The sequence below is a fragment of the Parasteatoda tepidariorum genome, chromosome X2, assembly GCF_043381705.1.
Source record: "Parasteatoda tepidariorum isolate YZ-2023 chromosome X2, CAS_Ptep_4.0, whole genome shotgun sequence".
Lineage (NCBI taxonomy): Eukaryota > Metazoa > Arthropoda > Arachnida > Araneae > Theridiidae > Parasteatoda > Parasteatoda tepidariorum.
In genome coordinates, this window is record NC_092215.1 from 44,476,197 (window position 1) to 44,495,214 (window position 19,018).

At 30.3% G+C, this 19,018-nt stretch overlaps 1 long non-coding RNA gene across 1 annotated transcript; it reads right to left on the minus strand.

Annotated features, from left to right (window-relative positions):
* Positions 1-7,063: 7,063 nt before the first annotated feature.
* On the minus strand, positions 7,064-18,648 carry LOC139427212 (uncharacterized). Its single transcript, XR_011638348.1, has 3 exons — positions 18,594-18,648; positions 12,427-12,562; positions 7,064-7,142 (listed from the first exon to the last, which is right to left on the minus strand). It is a non-coding gene; the product is annotated as an uncharacterized lncRNA (long non-coding RNA).
* Between the last annotated feature and the right edge of the window lie 370 nt (positions 18,649-19,018).

Genomic DNA, 19,018 nt, shown 5'->3' on the forward strand with positions numbered 1-19,018 from the left:
GACATTTTCGGAATGACTATCAAGTAAATATTTTAAACTTCTTTGAAAATATCGTTTTCATTTAACAGCAATCAATGTTTAGTTATTTCTGCATGAAATATTCATTTTCTCCATTATTACGGTACTTTTCGTATAAACAAACGCAAGAAATTCACCATTTTTAAAAAAAAAATTTACATTTTTTTATTGCATTGAACTTTATGTAAACGTCTATTTTTGTTTAATCAGTGTTTATAAAACTAGATAAGATACAAAGAATAAGAAGCTGGGAGAGGTCTACAACATGTTTTTTTTTTCTTTTTTGGCAACTTTTGCGTGTTCCTGGCACTAGTCGAAAAGTGCCATTATTACAGGTATTACTTTCATATTCAAGGTATCCCGCAAAAATTATTTAATAACATCAACTTAGATTATAGATCATAAATTTCTACCTTTAAAGTATCAATACCTTATTTTCATTTGCTGAAGTAGCGAAGACGGAGACGGCATCTATTCGTATCGTGATTTAATGCGCCAGATGCTGTCACCAAGGAGCCAAATTGATTTTAAACTTTCAAATTTCTGAAGAAAAAAAAACATTCCAAGGTTCATCCGGAGTTAGCTTTGAGCTATATATTTCCTTTTCCAGCTGATCCCCTTCTGTCGTTATTTTTTTTTTCTTGTTTTAAAGAACAGAAATCTTCCTGACAAGAGTGGTGATACTTCAGATTTTCTTCTCAATGAAATTTGTAAATCTAATAAGTTTAATAATTCATTATTTTAATCTAATAATAAATCTAATAATTTAATCTAATAATTTTAATCATTATTTAAATCTAATAATTCATTATTTTAATGATAAACTAAAGGTTGTGTAAACCTTTTACTGCAAATAATAGGGAAGTAAATCTGCCCGAATTTTTAAATAATTCCATTCTTATTATAAAAATAATTCGATTTTATTCTTAATAATTTTACAATTAGTGTTGTAAATGTTAAGTTTCACTTTTTATTCTTATCTTTCATAATTTCGGTTACAGCGTCAAGAATGTCTAATAGGAATTTGTTTGTTCTCATACAAGAGATTAACTATTGAGAGAGAACAAAGAGTCAACGCTTGTTAGTTTTCAAGAGCAAAATCTTTCTCTCTGGTCCAAGAAGGATGTGATGATGAAAAATGCATTTTAGTGAATTTGCATTACTGAGTCTAATTGCTCTGATTATGTCTCCCTGAGTAATTTGTCCCTGCTCAGTGTGTGAATGAGTGAAGAGCATAATATTCATTGTTCCTGATCATTTCATAAAATCATCAATGGCTCGACAGCCCAGGGTAGGCCTTGACCTTCTCAAAAAGTTTTTTTTTCTGGCTGACCTTTCTCTTGCTAGCGTTTTCCAGTTTTTAAGACCAAAAGGTTTTTCAAGGTCATCTATCCATCTCAAAGTCGGCCTTCCTTTATTTCGTGTGCCAACTGGTATGGCATTTGAAAACTCTTTTTGTTGTACGGTCTTCATCCATTCTGATAACGTGGTCTGTCCATTTTATTCTCTGTCGTTTAATGAAGTTAATAATTTCAAATTCATTGTATGAGTGATAAGGCTCTAAATTTGTTCTTCGAAGTCACGCACCATTTTTTTTAATTTTTTCAAAAATATTTCTCGAGACCTTTCTCTCAAAGGTACCCAGTCCTGCTGTGGACTGATCGTTAAGACACGGTTCTCTGCTGATCACCGAAGTCAAGCATCACTGGCTGCGGTCAGTGTGTGGGTGTATGACCACTTGGATTAGTCTGCTTAGGAACCAAGGGTGGGCGGTATTGGTCCTCGTTAAACTGTTCTACCGTAAAGTGCTCAACTTCACTTGCAGGTCTTCAGGCTACCGAAGTGGGTATGCCATCCCCTCTGCAGAAAATCAAAAATGTGATGTCATGTCTTCGGATCATCGTCAGGGATGTTTATCGCACCGTCGCCAATAGCCCATTATGCAGCTCTAGTGTGAGGTAAATGAACTACAACTACAACTTAAAAGTACCCAAAATAACCTCATCTGTACAAGATATGGTCGTGGTTTCACCATACATCTTAAGAAAAAAAAATCTCAGGAAAAAACATTTTAAAATTCCAAGATTGTTTGTTAATGTAGTTCATCAGTTTCATTTAATTGTTGTAAAAACTTGGAAAACTCTTTGATTTAAAAACAACAATTAATCAAGTAAAAGTACTAGAAGTTCCAGTTAAACTATGAAGGTATGAATATACCTGTATTTGTATATAGTTTTCATAATATGATAAAAATGTGTTTTATGATGTGTTTCGTTTTAGAATAAAATAATTATGAAATTTTTTTTATTCCTAAGTACTATAGCATACCTGCCAACTTTCACTCTTTCCGAATATGGATTTTCAGAGTGGTTGTAAAACAATGAACGAAAAACAATCTGACTCAAAAATGTATTTAAATTGTGATCCCGTTGAAATTCGCTTGTGCAAGGATTATTATACTTTCATATATTTATTGTAATTATTTATATGTAGTGGTGGTCAAACTCATTTATAATTATCATTATAATTCAAAANTGATGCATACTTTGCTACCACTTTAAATATGAAAATAAAATCTTCCGGAAAATCCGGAAGAGTTGGCAGGTATGCATTGATTCAAGAATTTAAAAAGTCAAAAAAGTTCGAATAATTTATTCCACAAATTTGTAATTAATCATTAGAATTTTAGAAAATGGAGTTTGATAGGTACGATATGTGCATTAATAAAACTATATCATACATTCTTGAAAATTTTTATAGTATTACTTAAAGCAGTTGAATTTATTTAAAATTTGGCTATTTTTAATTTTTCGATAAGTTACATGTATTTGTCTTTCGAGTGAGACGAAAAAAAGTTGTTTTTTATGCAAACATATTAAAATAGTTTGTTTATTTTTTATGCAAACATATACTCTTTTATTGTAATTTTAGTAAAAGACAATTATTTTTTGTGCTTTTACAATAAGATTCTATTTCTATTTATTTTTTTTCCTATTTTCTACCATTATTTTGTTCCTTACATCTGTTATCCTTCTCTAATAGGATGATGATAAAGGTCACCCTTCATTGCTCTTATAAATAGATTTGTTATAAAACTCTTCGCATTGGTTTAATTGCATCAAAATTTAGGTATGATATCGGACGCAATTTTTGTTTCAACAATGACGTTAAACACTATCTCAAGCTTGTAATTATTTATTTCATCGGCAATGTGCTTATTGCTTTAATTTTGTTGAATATTGAGACAACTAATATTTTTTTTATTTTCATCTTGTTTAAAATAATATACATGTGAAATAATGATGATGAAATAATGATGAAATAAGGAAATAATGAAAATTGATAAATTTCTTCGATTGACTAAATGTTTAAAATTTAGGTGAAGAACATTAACATTACGATAAAAAAAATCAAACAGTGTAGAAAACAATCTTAATTAACTTTTTATCTGTAAGGTCCTGTTTATTCTTCGCAAAAACATGCTTTGTAAATGCATAAAATAGTTTTTTTAATAGCTAATTCATCACTACCAGAAACTTTACTCCGGTCTCTACTCAATTTTTTGCATTTTATTTTTTGACAAAACCCTTTTAAAAAGTATTACATATAACTCCTAGTTTTTTAAGAGGAAAACTTATTTACTATGTTCGTAATGCATAATCTCTTATCAGCGAAATACAAGTAATGGAATTGTTTTGTTTAAACAAAATACTAATTAATGATGGTATTCAAATTTCTATCATTGATGCTAAAAGCAGTTTTTAAAAGGTGATGTATACAAAATGTATCTTTTTTTGCCTCATTCTTGTATGCAATTATATGTTTGTGAAGAATTAATTTAGACTAAGAACAATATTTATTACTCTCTCTCTCTCTCTTTTTTTCCTTTTTTTAAATTTAAATGTTCTGTAAATTTTTTGGCAAAGATTGTCATTTTAGTTAATAAGTTTTTAAACAATTATAGAATTGTTAAAAATTTCTGATGTGCCCAAGTAAAATTATTTTTATAATATCAAATATCTTCAATTGATAATTTTTTTAAATATTAAATGCCTTCCTGATTTCACCCCCCTGAAAAGATCTCACACTCAAGAATAGCTGGTGCTATTATCTCTGATTTTTCATTTAAATATATTTTCGTTATTGTTTTAATAACTATTAAAATAAATAAAATTTCTTTAACTGGACTATTATTATTCTACATTCTTTAAACCACTTTCTTCGCAACAAAAAAACATTATCAACAAGCACTTGAAAATGATTGATAGTATAAAATTTTATCAGAAAACTCTGTGTATAACGAAAAGAAATAAATTATCAAAAGTTAAGATATTTGAGCATCATTCAACTGAACACAAAATATACTCAGGGAATAAGAGCAAGGAAAATGGATGGTAGCAGAATTCGGTAATATAATTTTATTTAATATTTCTGTATTGCTTAGTAAATAATACATTGGAATGACATTATAAGATGATTGTTCTATGTTTTATTGTTTTACAACAATTCAGAAAATTAAGGAAAATTATATCAACGAAATATTTGACTACCATCCAAATCTTCTCCTTGTTTAATCCAAAACTAAAAAACGAAGCAAGATAATAACGGAAAATGAAAAATCTATTATGATATAATATAAGAACCAATGCAAAATAATATTGCGGTGAACACTAGACAATATTAGTTTGCGTAGAATCTAATGTTATATAATGCAGAGAAAACAGCGACCTTTTGTATCTTCCTAATGTTGTGCAAGATAACGTTAGATTTTCTTGTTTTTTGATGTTATCTAATACGAGGTGCGACTTGGGTAGATTAGTTTGTATAGAATTTAACGCAATGTAATACAGTGAAAACTTTTCTAATATTAAGTTATGCAAAATAACGTTAGATTTTTCTGATGTTATCTAATATTATGTGCTACTTGGGTAGTGATCTTTCTTCACGCAAACTCAGTGCAGACCTAATTTCAAATATTTTTTTTTACCACACTCACAAAATTAATGATTTATAGAAGGAATCATTTACGATCGTAAAACATTAATAAATTGCGTTACATTCTAATACTTATTTGGTTATTTGCATGAAAGTCGCAATCGGGGGACTTGAGGGTCTAAACCCCCTCGATATTTGGGGAATCAGAGCCCACCCTTTATGAGAGAAAAAAATTTCTGATTTATTTTCCGGAAAAAAAATGTATATATGTTTAAAAAAGGAAAATTCACCTCAAAAGTAAAACGATCTGCATTAAAAAATAACAAAATAAGCGTTTACACAGATATTATAACTAGTACTGTTGCCTTTCTTTCAAATGAAAAATAAAACGCTTTCGTCACTAAAGAATATTGAACGCAAAGAATCCTTTAAAGCTGAAAACACACAAGTTCTTCAATGAAATTGATACCACACAAGAAGAAATTGAAAGAAAGGCTTTCTGCATTCCTATTCTTCATAAATCTATCACTCCTTATTTTCCAATCTGCTGACTAAACACTGAGTAAACTGCGGGAAGAATCTGAGAGAAAAATTTTAAATATCCCACTCTATTGATTTAAGTAAATATCACTATAGATTCTTATAACTAATAATTCTCCAACAAATTCTTTTCAATAAAAGTAAACCATATAGCCATGTTATTAAATGTAAATTAAGAAACCTGTATGGCAAAAGTTTTATGAAAATTGGAAGGAGCAGAGGACTACTATTTAATTTTTCGTGGAGATATTTTCATCTGCTAATTAACTTGCTTACTACCATTTGTCATTTTTTCGCCAACTAACTTTCAACTGCCTTTCAACTTTTCGTCACGACTGCTAGTCAATTCTTCAAGCCCTTTTTCTGTTGATTTAAAGAGCGACTATTCCAGTTCACAGTGTTCTGTAATGACCATCTTTAATTATATATTTTAATACAAAAATAATACTCATTAGGGATCGCATATTAATATTTCAAATCAGAAAAACCCACACAGATTAAGAAATTTTGACAAATAACTATTTCAGAAAACTGAGCAAAAAACATTAAAAACAGTTTGATTAAATTTATACGTGTTTCAAATTATTACCTTATTCCTTTTTCTTCTGGTAATCTAACAGGTTTTATTACTTTTAGCTCTGCTTCCTTAGTAGTAATTCATTATATTCCAATATAATTTTTTTTCACATAAGTACTAATTCGTGGCCACCAATGTGTACATTTTTTGCTTTATTTTTGACAAGGATTAAAAAAACATAAGGGCGGTTATTATGGAACACCCTGCATTAGCCAATTTTTTTTCCTTATGAAATCATCCAGTCAATGTGTTTGTTTTCATTTATTTCGTCAGTAATTTTTGTAGTTAAATACACTTTATTTATTATTTGGTTGTTACCTTTTTATTTATGTTTTTATTTTTACTCATTTTTGTAATGTATTTCATTAAATTATTCAATGTTGCATTTAAAATTAAGAAAAACAAAAGAATTCTAATGATTAGAAACAAATTGATCAATGTTTGACATATAACTAATATGATACTTACTAATATGGTGCTAATATGATGATACTTAAAATACTTTTAAACAGGAAGTATCATTTTTTTCCTAAGGGAAACAAACAAAAATTCCGGAACTTCTCCAAAATATTCAATACCAATAAATAACGAAATCAATCTATGAGTGATTGATATTAAGAATAAAATACGCTCCGCACCGATATCAATATAGCTACTCTCACATCGCCATCCTTCCATAACTCTTCATTCTCAACGATCGGTGAGATGGAATTTTAATTAAGTGAAACTCGTAATTAGAATTCCATGTCACCGATTAGAAACAAATTGATCAATGTTTGACATATATCTAATATGATAAAATACTTTTTAATATAAAGTACCAAATTCTTTTCCTTTGGGAAACAAACAAAAATTCCGAAACTTTTCCAAAATATTCTATACCTATCCAAATATCTATATCTATTCCAAATATCTACTCCAAGATATCTATAGCTATATAATAAAGAAATCAATCTATGAGTGATTAATATTAAGAATAAAATACATTCCGTACCGATATCAATATAGATACTCTCACTTCTCCCTCCTTCCATAACTCTTCACTCTCAACTATCGGTGACATGGAATGACACTGAAAATTAAAGGGGAAAAGCATCTTTTTTAAAATATAAATGTTAGGTGTATAGTTTGTCTACCGTAAGAACTCCCCCCGTCGTCTTAAGCCGTCTGCTGTTATGGAAGCGAGAAATCGCATTTCAGGAAAGGTAGCTTCTCTTCACTCTAGGGCTAACACAATGGACCGAAAAAAAAGATTCCCTCCCTCTCGCTGACCCGAGACAAAACCTGTCCTAAACAATGACTTCAATAGTTATACCTCGTTACCATAGTCACCACCACGAGTCCAGTCGAATAGCTAGGGGAGTTCTTACTTTAGACGAACTATATGGACGGTTGACTGAATATAAGCAATAACAAGATTCCTAAAACCGGAAGAAAACTTCCGGTGTATCCCTCCGCTTAGATTATGCTTACGAGGCGATGTGTGAGCAGGCTTAATATTCTAGGAAATTTTACTAATGTGAATTATGTTTGAATTTGCGCGTATCTTTACCATTCATAAGAATTTCCTATAATTTATAAATTCAAAAAATTAATATCTCAACAAAATTAAAGTGAAAGGTTTGTCATGTTTTGAGTGTTATCCTGGAAGTCTTACGGTGAACTTTAACCAGTAGCACCATCTGTGCATACCTTTACACTGTCAACCATCCATAAGGAAAAAAAAAATTTTTTTCAATACATTTTTGTCACTGTGATCAAATGTTTACCAAATAAATTTTTCGTATAACTGAAAGATATTAAGGTCTCGTAGAAGCAAGATAGCGAAGCAACAAGCATTCAACGCAAGCCCTTCAATTCCAAGCTGCCTATCTTCGGAAAAAAGGGTTACTTTCTTTTACAGGTTTTGAAATGTAGGGAAATGCATCATATTAAAGTCGCTGATGAGTTTTTTAAGCTAAAGTGCCATATGTGCATACTTTCCCGGCACTAAAATTTTTTAATTTAATTGCCATTGCCCGTTATTCCTTACATTCTCGTTTTTAAGGATAAAGTTCATTGCCCTGTATTTCTTACTCTAAAATATTTCTAAGAGTTAGATCCATTTCCTGGTAATCCTTGCACTCATGTTATTTTAAGTATAAGAGGGTCATTACTTTTGTATAACCCTCTTGTTATGGACTAGAGGTGACAATGAAATTTGGTAAAATTTATTGTCAAAAAAAAAAATTACCCTGACTACTGGAGAAAAATAAATTAACATTACAATGCGTGATAAAAACTGTACCTTAATACCTATCCGAATTTGGTGTTGAAAAACTCTAAAAATTGTCCTTCTTCAAGTCAAAACTGAATCGAACGTTCCTACATACTTAAAAGGGTGTAGTTAAATTTAGACTCCAATAAATGAGAAAACTTAACCCAGAACAGATGCATATACTCCATTCATGAATTATTTTCGCCAATTTTGGCTTACGTTTGAAAGACGACAACGAATATCACTACAATTTGAGCACGAGAAAGTGGAATTTCGTTTTCACCTTGCATGTTGCTGAACATTTCGCCAAAAACAGAAGAAAACTGTTATTTAAGGCATATATGTTTTTAGTTGCTTAATTAACATAATTATATTCTCATAAAAAAGTTTACATAAGTCTGTCAATTGCATTCAATATATACAGAGAAAGAGAGAAATTAAATATTTTATAGTATTTAATTTTTCTCCACTGCGATCTTGCTAAGCCTAGTTCGAATTCATATTAATATATTTTCTCTAGCTACGTATATTAACACGCTGGTTTTACTTTAAGACATATTATATATATATGAATTAATAATTCTTGCTTTACATAAAAATAACTGTACTTATGTGTACTATATCTTAATTTAGTTATGAATTTTAGTGTAACTGAATAAAAAATTGTATTTTACACTAAGTAGTGTAATAAAAACATTGTTGGTGTTTCACTACACCAGGAACCATCCTCGGTTCTTGGTGACAACTACTTTGCACATAAATGGCGTACAAAAACGCCATACATAATACTTGGATCTAGGTCCAAGTATTATGTATGGCGCTTTTGTGCCTCATTTAAGTGACAAGTAGTTGTCACCAGTTTTTATGTTGAAATACTCTGGAATTTTTTTGCACTGAATAAAATTAATGCGAAGTGAGACAAACACTCGGAATGCTTTTAAATCTTATCAAAATTATTTTGTTATAGAAAGGTAATATTTTTATTTTGATTTCTACATGCATCCCTTAACTGTCTCTACCTACAAAAGATATGGAACAGTCCACTCTTACAAGGGAGACATCTTGGAATTGAAGGACCAGTGCCGCACGCTTGTTATTTTGTAATATTGCCTCCTGGGTCCTAAAGATTCAGCTTTACAGCAAAAAATTTAAATTTAAAATTATTTCATAGCATAAATATAAAACAAATTTTAGTTTCAAGATAAAAAATGTTGGAATTTTAAATGATTTAGTTTGAATGTTGCTTACTAAGTAGTGTAAGTATTAGTAAGTTGTTACACTAGTAAGCTGTTACGCTATAGTAAGTTGTTACACTAAGTAGAGTAACGAGAGCATTCTTGGTGTTTCGCTACACCAGAAACCATCCTCGGTTTTTGGTATAGTGAAATACCTACATTCAAGTGTTATGTATGGCAGTTTTGTACGTTGTGGCAGTTTTCAAGGCAAGGTAGTTGCCACTAGTTTTGATGTTGAAATACACTGAAATTTTCCAATGAATAAAATTAATGCGAAGTGAGACAAACACTGAGAATGCTTTTAAATCTTATAAAAATATTTTGTTATAAAAAAGTAAAGTATATTAGTTTGCGATTTCCATATGCATCTTTTAACTGTCTTCACCAACAAAAGATGTGGACTAGTCCACTCCTACAAGGGAGACATCTTGGAATTGAAGGACCAGCGCTGTGAACGCTTGTTATTTTGTAATATCCTGGATCCTATAAAGTTTAAGCTTTTCAGCAAAATATTTAAATTTCAAATTTTTTTATAGCATAAATATAAAACAAATTTTAGTTTCAAGGTATAAAAAAGAGTTGAATTCAGAATGATTTTGCTTTATCGTTGGTTACTCTTCCATAATCCTCATCCATTCAAAACTTAATCTGAATCTGAATCTAAGATAAGCTAATGAATCCCTTAATGAATGGGTTAAAATGTCTACTGGTACGGTACAAAATAATCTGAACATTTCTGTACTAAATCTATGTAAACAATTTTTTTTTAGCAGCAATGTTTTGGGGAGATTTCACTTGGCAAAACTATTTGCACAATTTGAAAAATCATGCTTGCAGTTTTCAAAAACGCGTCATTTTTACCTATAAAAATTCGGAATTACCAAAATGTGGAGAGGAAATTAGTAACTTATTTTCAGCTTTAGTACCAGCAGTTTTGAAATCATTCTATAGGATTGTGGTATTTACATAAGAATTCTCTTACTATTATAGTGATATTAAAAAAAGAAGCTTTTAACAGCCTGCATTCATTTTGGTAGATGCAACTTTCATTTTAGTAAAAATGACACCATTTCTACAAACTTCAAACATGATCTTTTAAATTGTGCCAACAGTTTCGCCACGTAAAATCTTCCGAAAGATCTGCTGCTAAAAGAAAGCCTGCTTACGTATAGAAGTGTTCACGTTATTTTGTCTTGTACCTTTAGATATGTGAATTTGCTATTGTAAGATATTTCTAATAAAATGTTTTTTTGTACCATGTGATACACACGTTCTAGGTGTATTAAAACACCCATAATTTTTGTTATGCATTACTTGTTGTAAAGCAGTTGCCACCCTGTTTGTTTAGTAACACTGAAATTTATAATTACAGTAAGATATGATACACATAATAGTCAGAACTGTTATATTTATGATACAAAATAAAGGAAGAGTCTAAAATTTAGGATATATCTATACAATATTTCTTAATAAAATTAGTTCGTTATTCAAATATACAAACAGCACAGACAGAATGTTATTATGAATTCGAACAAAACCGGAGTAAATAGAAGTAAAATATTAAAAAATTATTTTATACAATTGGTAGATTTATGAAACTCTTCTGTGACTAAAACTATAAACATACATATATACATTTATAAATATTTATATGAATAGATTGACAAATCAATCCGACAGGAAGATTTATATTACTTGTCAAATAATGAACCACAATCAATGTTTTTATCAGTCAGTAAAGAGGATTAAAGCTTACCTGGTATTAAAAAGGCTATGACGAGTTTATCTATTAAATCCATCCAAAAAAAGACTTCATATAAACAAACCGCCATCTTCTCATTATTTTGAAAAAGCGCAATTATTCTTCTTTAAACTTCGAATAACGGTCCAAAATCATTCGTTATAAGTTTGAAATATCCCCTATCATTATTTCATACCCAAAATTTCTTTAACTGGTTGAAATATACACTAATAATTCGCCAAATTTATGGAAATCTAAAAAACTTAACAATCTTTAATAACGAGCATTATAAACTAATGGTGTTATATAACTGCACTTTTTGAAGTGAATAAGAACACTCGATTCTGTATTGACTTGAAATAAAGTAATCTTTCACTCAATTTTTGAAGTTTTTTAACATCAAATTAGGTAAGTATTACACTACAGATTCCACAGTGTAGATTTCAAAAGCTCTAAATGTTACATTTCATTATAATTTTTTATTTCTATTGCTTTAAATTTTAAACGTAAAGTTTTTTACTTGTAAACTGAAATTTATTTGTTGCTTATGCTTTTAAAGAAATTGACTTTTTTTAATTCATAAATATGAATTATGCAAAAAATAATTATTCCAAAAAATCCCAATATTTTTCAAATTGAATTTAAAAAAAATTGTTTAATAAATAAGCATTGTAACAGCTTTTTATGAACTTAATATTTTGGGTTTTGAAAAAAATCATAATACGCGCTTTTCGGTATAAGTGAAAAAGTTCGATAACGGAGAATACAACAACAAACAAAAGTTTTTGATATAAAGTTGAAGAAACAAAATGAATAATGCACATTTTAAAAGAAAAAGTGTAAAACGCATCTCATGTTACAAAAGAAATTGTAGAATTCAAGGAAGAGATTTAGTTTGCTTTAGGTTTCATATTGATTACTTTAGAACAATTTTTTGCCTTGAATTGAAATTCGTCAGAACTTGTCTACACTGTGAAAATTGTGGTGTAATGTCTCTACGAATTTGGTGTTGTACTCAATACATCGTGTAAAGGGGAACATCATAACAATCGTTCATATACAATTTAACGGGTGTACTTTAAATCTTAACTCTTAAAATTAAATAAACTTACACCTTACTCACACGTTTTTACACCATACGAGAATTATTTTCAATTCCGAAAACACCAATGTTGGAGCACTTTGAATCTCGTCAGAATTGTTTACAATCCAGAATGAGCAGGCGGGAGTTTGTTGTCTTCTAAGCTGATATTCATCAACTGAAACAAAAATTCGCCTTAAAAATATACATGTATGATTTTAATTGTGTTATAAGGATAACTATATTATAATTTTTAAATCTCTGAGAACTGAATTAATTTATTTTATACTGTTTAATTTCTGTCAACTCCCGTTCTTTTAAGCCTATTTCGAATTCATCTTAATATTCTCTTTGTGCTAGGCTTTTGGTTGATTTACGAAATATTTTTAAAAACTAGTGTAGAAATGCATTCTAAATTTATTATTCTTACTCGATATTGTATTGCAAAAAGAACTTTACTGACTCTTATGTGTATATTATATTACTGTTATTAAGTATTTTAGTGCTACTCAATAACAAAACTGGTGGTTGCTTCTTAAAGCCAAAAAGTGTAAATAAAAAAAATGTGTAATGAAACACCAGATCGAAGAGTTATGTATGGCGTTTCATTTCACATCTCTGATGTTAAGAAGTTGACGCTATTTTTTGGCGTTGCAGTACACTAAACTTTTAACCGTGTACGATTTATGTCGGATTGCATCCTGAAGTATATTTCTTCCCCTTTAAGCTCATGCTTATTAGGTCATCAATTATGAAATTTGAATAAAAATGCAAAGTTCTTTATCAATAATTAATACCCAATTAATACTACACTGTAAAATATTTTAGTGCATCTCAACGCCATAACTAGTGGTAACTACTTTACACTAAAATGGTGTTCAACTAAGTGTTCTACTACTCCAAGAACCAAGAATAGTTCTTGGCGTAGTGAAGCACCAAGAATGTTCTTTAACAGTCCATGGCAAAATTATTAGACGCACTATAAGATTCTATGAAAAATCCTAATTATCTGGTGATACTATACAGCTTTATTGTTTTTATGCTACTGAAACCGGTTTGCACTTGTCTACGTTAGTGTATGAATTGGTTAAATTAGAAGATATATAATATATATTTGACAATGGGTAAATTTTATTTTATTTTATGACCGCCGTTGAACAGTCGACCCAATTTTGGGTTTACGACTACTAATGTTCAACGCCGTAGCCTTGTAATTTTGAACCAATCCAGAAGACATGGAAACTCCTGGATCGGTACCCCCAGAGGTATTGATTTGTTATGGGAACATGGAGGACTTTGAGACTCGATAGATTTAACGTGCATCAGTCACCATTTACTACACGGGGAGCCTTCGACCGGCGGGGACCGAACCCACGAACTCTTGGACATGGGCCCGGCACTCACTGACCAGGCTATCCCGGCCTAGTAGCGACAATTTAATTTTACATAGATAAACTAGCAGCGTTACATTACAGACTCAAAGGATGGACATCGACAATAACAGTACAATATAAAATAGCTAGTCACGTCACAGGTATTTTTTTTTTTTATTTATTTATTTATTTATTTTTATTTATTTATATATTTACTTTTTTCTTACATTTAGCATAAATGGCCATCACGGGTAACTGAAAAGCTCCGGACTCACTGTCTGTCCCCAGGGACTGGGAGCAGGGTCAGTGGTGAGGCTTGTGTGGTATGTATGTTTTGTTTATGTTGTGTTGCGTGTTTTACCTATTTTTCTTATGAGTAGTAGTTGAGGCAGTGTTTTGGCGGATCATGATATAGATTACTGTTTTTTATTGTGTGTGCGTTTATAGACAGTTAAGCCATCTCTTGTTTGTGTGGATCGAGCTTGAGTTTTTTTTTTTTTTATTTTTTATTTTATTTGCCTCACGGACAACAGCTTGTGTTGACTGACTGCCTGCCAAATGCTTGCTGGTCAGGGGTGGGGCCAGAGTGTGTTTTTATGCTGCAGCAATGGTTTGCCTGGAGCCCTGACACCTCAACATTGTATTTGCTGCCAGTATTTTTACAAAGTTATTATAAGGTTTATGACATATTGTCTGTGATGTTTCTGGTTATGGCTAGAATATTTATTAGTTTTTGCATAATATGCTTGTTTTTGAAACTGTCTGCAAATATCGTTCTGCCTTGTTCATTGGGTTTTTTGAGGTGGTACGATTCAGTTAGTGGGCAGTCATGTAGGTAGTGACTTGGGGTACCTGTGTCATCGCATGGGCGTGTGTCTGTGTTTATTCGCTGCATCCTGTGTAAGAATGAGGGGAAGAAGCCATGCCCAGTAAGGAATTGTATTGCTGCTGGATGGCCTATGAGTCGGTCTGTGTCTACTTTAGGATAGTATGATTTTGTTGTATAGCCTTTTTCATTTTCGTCCCAGTATGCTTGCCAAAGCTTTTGTGTGATCTTTTTAAGTAATGGGTAAATTAGACGATATATCATATAAATATGGAATATTTATTATAACAAGCATTTTATTAGTATATTATAATAATTAGATCAAATTATTAGACGCGCTGTAGTTTTTTAATAATTACATGATTTGCACGAATTTATATGCAATGCTTTTATATTTAAACATACATGAAATGGGCTTTTATTCGGGGGATTTTTTTTATATACTTATATACCTCCTATTTGTATTTATTTTTAGCATATTGCATTACAATGTTAACCAATTAATACAGGAGCGTTAACAAATGCAGACCAGTTTCATCCAAGTAAAAACGTTACAGCTGTATAGTACCCCCTGATAATTATAATTTTACGCAGAATCTTATAGTGCGTTTAATAATATGGCCAGGGACTGTACACTGTTTGTTGCAAAGTAGTCGCCACCATGTTTGTCATTCAGTAACAATAAAATGTATTATTACTGTTGGATATTATGCACATTAAAGTCAATAAAAATATTTTTACGATACAATTTAAAGTAAGAATCATTAACCTAGGTTGCATACATACAATATTTCTTTATAATAAATTATACGTTACGGACGTGACGGATGGATGTGGCAGAAGTCGAATTCTTGGCCATAGATGGCGCCACTGGAAGCAAGAACAATTGCACCCCTGTGCCTTAAACAGGTATACGCCAACAACAACATACGTTAATCAAACATACACACAGCACAGAGAGAATATTAATGTGAATTCAAAGTATGCTTTGCAAAATCGAAGCGAATAGATGTTAAATATTATAAAATAACTTAATGCAACTGAGAGATTTGTGTAAATCTTAACTTTTTGTTATCTATAACATAAATATCTTTATTTTGCTAGTGGAAATTGTAAAACTGCTACTATAGTAACTGCTACTAGATAACTAACTTGACTTGACTAACTTGACTTTAATGTAACTACTACTAGATACTAACATGCTCGTATTTTATAACTGTTTATATCAATAGCTTGACAAATCAATCCGACAAAAAGATCGTAATTACTTGTCAAATGATTGACCACTATCAATTTTTTTTCAATTAGGAAAGAGGATTGATATTTACCTTGTTTTAAAAAGGCTATGACGAGTTTGTCAATTGAATCCAGACAAAAGAAGGCTATATGTAAACATGTAAACAAACCAACATCTTCTCAATATTTTTATCTCTCTATATATTAGGACAAATTTGAACTAGGCTTGACAGAGCAGAAGCGAATAGAAATTATACAGTATTTAATACATTTTACATAGACTTGAAAATTAAAATATCCTTCTTACACGACTTAGAGCATACATGCTCATCAGCAGATAAAAAAGCAATATTGAGAAGAGCCGCAGACACTCGCCAACTAAACGATTACAGATGAAATTAAAACACACCAACATTGGAATTTTCGGAAGGAAAATATTTAACCTATGGTGCAAAGGCAAGTAATCTTGGTGTAACTGTTTTGCATTTCCGATATCATACACCCTTCATTCACAAAACTCTTAGGATTGCTCAACATCGGATTCGGAGAGATATTATACCACAATTTTTACAGAGTGGACAGAGCTCAAAATGTGTGCTTAAGAAAGTGGACACAACTCGAAAAACGTGTTTTAGAAAATTGACACAGCAGAAAATGCGCATTTTTTCTTCAATGCTCAACCCAAATTTAAAAACTAAACAAGGAATTTCGTATTTACTTTTCATTCCTTTTAATTTTGAAATATTAAGAATAATCCTTACAGGGCAAATTCTCCTGAGGTCGGAGTGGATGGGTAATATCATAGATGTAACTTTTCGGACATCTTTTCGTAATCAAAACACTAAACGATTAAGTGATTTTGAAAAATTTAAGTTCGAACAACGTCAATTTATTACCACTATTCTAAACTTAAAAAATCTGGGACAACCTCGTGAAAGGAACTGTAGACTTTTAATGTCTTTTCAAAAAAGACTTATTTTTCAAAAAAATATATACTAATTGATTTTGACAAACGGACAACATCACATAACGAATTTGTTTGAATTCAATAATCTATTCTTTAACCCCTTGGGGACGGGTGATTCAGAAAAGCATTCGTACAAAATCAGAATCAAGTTGCAATTAAATAAAAAACGGTAACTTAAATGTAGTCGTTACTAATTTGACAGACTTACTTTGCTTTTATTTTAATTATTGTTAGTTTAATCATATATACATACCTGCCAACTTTTAATCCCTTCCATTATAATTTTTCCCAGTGGTATTTAAATGGAATTAAAATTTAAATTTCAAGCAAAAAAATAAGTTGAATTTGAAAAAATTTAAGCTGACAGCCATGATAGTAACGCATATGAATATATGTGCTTAATTTTTTTAAGAATAGTGGTGATCAAAATCATTTAAAAAATAAGTTTATAAAAGAAAAAATAGTATATATTTACTACCACTTTAAATATGAAAATAAAATTTTACGCCAAATGCGTAAAAGTTGGCAGATATGTATATATAATCAACGTTAATTCAAAGTATAACTAAATAGTTTTATTTTGAACAAAGTAATGGTGAATTAAATAAATCAAAAAATTATAACTCCACCCACAAATAAACTGCTAAAGAAATACTTTGATTACCAGTTTTATCTTCTTACCCTGATTGATACGGTTTTTTGCTGTCACGTATTTGTGACAGTCGGCGCGAAAGGGTTAAAGAAAGAAAAAAAAAATTTATAAGAGAAGTTTGAAAAACAGGCTTGTGCCAGGCCATTTCACCATGAAATCACCATGAAAACAGGCCATTTTCATAATCACGCATTTCGAGCTGTGTCCATTTCCTTAAACACTCATATCGAGCTATGTCAATTTTCTAAAACACGTATTTCGAGCTGTGTCCATTTCCTTAAACACTCATTTCGAGCTGTGTCCAGGATAAAACGCTCAGCTACGATATATTGATTTTAAAAGGAACTTATTAACATCGAAAAAATTAACATTTTAAAAATTCCCTATATTGAAAACAAATATTTGACTATAAATTTTTTCTTTACAACAATTAGTACAACTTTTGGTTGGATACAAACACCTTCCCTTTTTAAATGCTGTATAATACTGCTGCATGGAATCAAATGCTAATTTCATTTTCTTTAATAGATGTGTTTATTTGCTTAAATATAGCGATGCGCATTTTCTTAGATGTGCATTTTGAACTATATCAATTTTTCAAACACACTTTTCAAGCTATATCCATTTTCTTCATTACGCATTTTGAGCTGTGTCTACTTTTTTAAACACACATATCCACCTATGTCCACTTTTTCAAACGTACGATTTGAGCAATATTCATTTTTAACGGACATTTTAAGATTTTTCTATTTTCTTAAAAAGTCATTTTAACTATATTAATTTTTTTTTAAACCTAGCTATGTAAATTTACTTACTCCATCTTTTTTTTCAATCGAGCATTCCAAGCTAAGTCCATTTTCGGAACGCGGATTTTGAGCTATGTCAAAATAAGAAGTTACTAACGTGCAGTTAGAAACTATGCCTCATTGTTCAATTATTTTTATAAAAATTATTATTATATCACAATAATTACCTCAGATACAACTATTAACAACCTTGCCCACAACTGAATTGGTACAGAAATGCTCTTTGAATAATTTTTTTACAGAAGTACAACCGAAATAATTTTTACATAAAATAACATTATCTTTTAAGCTCATATCTTATAATTTAAATTTATTTCATAAAATTTATTATAACATAATATTTTTTTACCTCCTTTTAAGCTGCTGATACTCTTCGTACAAAAGTATACTTTGGATAATTTCGCACTCAACTTTCGTATTCGGTAACTTTTATCTTTTAAGCACACAGTCTATGTAAGAAATTTACATTCACTGAAGGTTGAACGTGTAAAAAGAATTACTTATATTAATAAGCTGAATTTGTATAAGTAAAAAATATTTTCTGCAGTCAGGATCGGATAGAGGGGGACCCTCACAAGGGACCCTTAAATTCAAGTAAATAAACAATTATTTATTTTATTTATTTTTTTTTTGAATGTGAGTAATTTTAGTTTTCAATTTAATGCATCCCTGGTACATCAATTCACAAATTTTAGCTACCTTATGTTTCAAGAGTTCTTTTTTTTCCATATGAAATCACCATGAAGCAATTAAAATTTTCTGTTTACAATATTA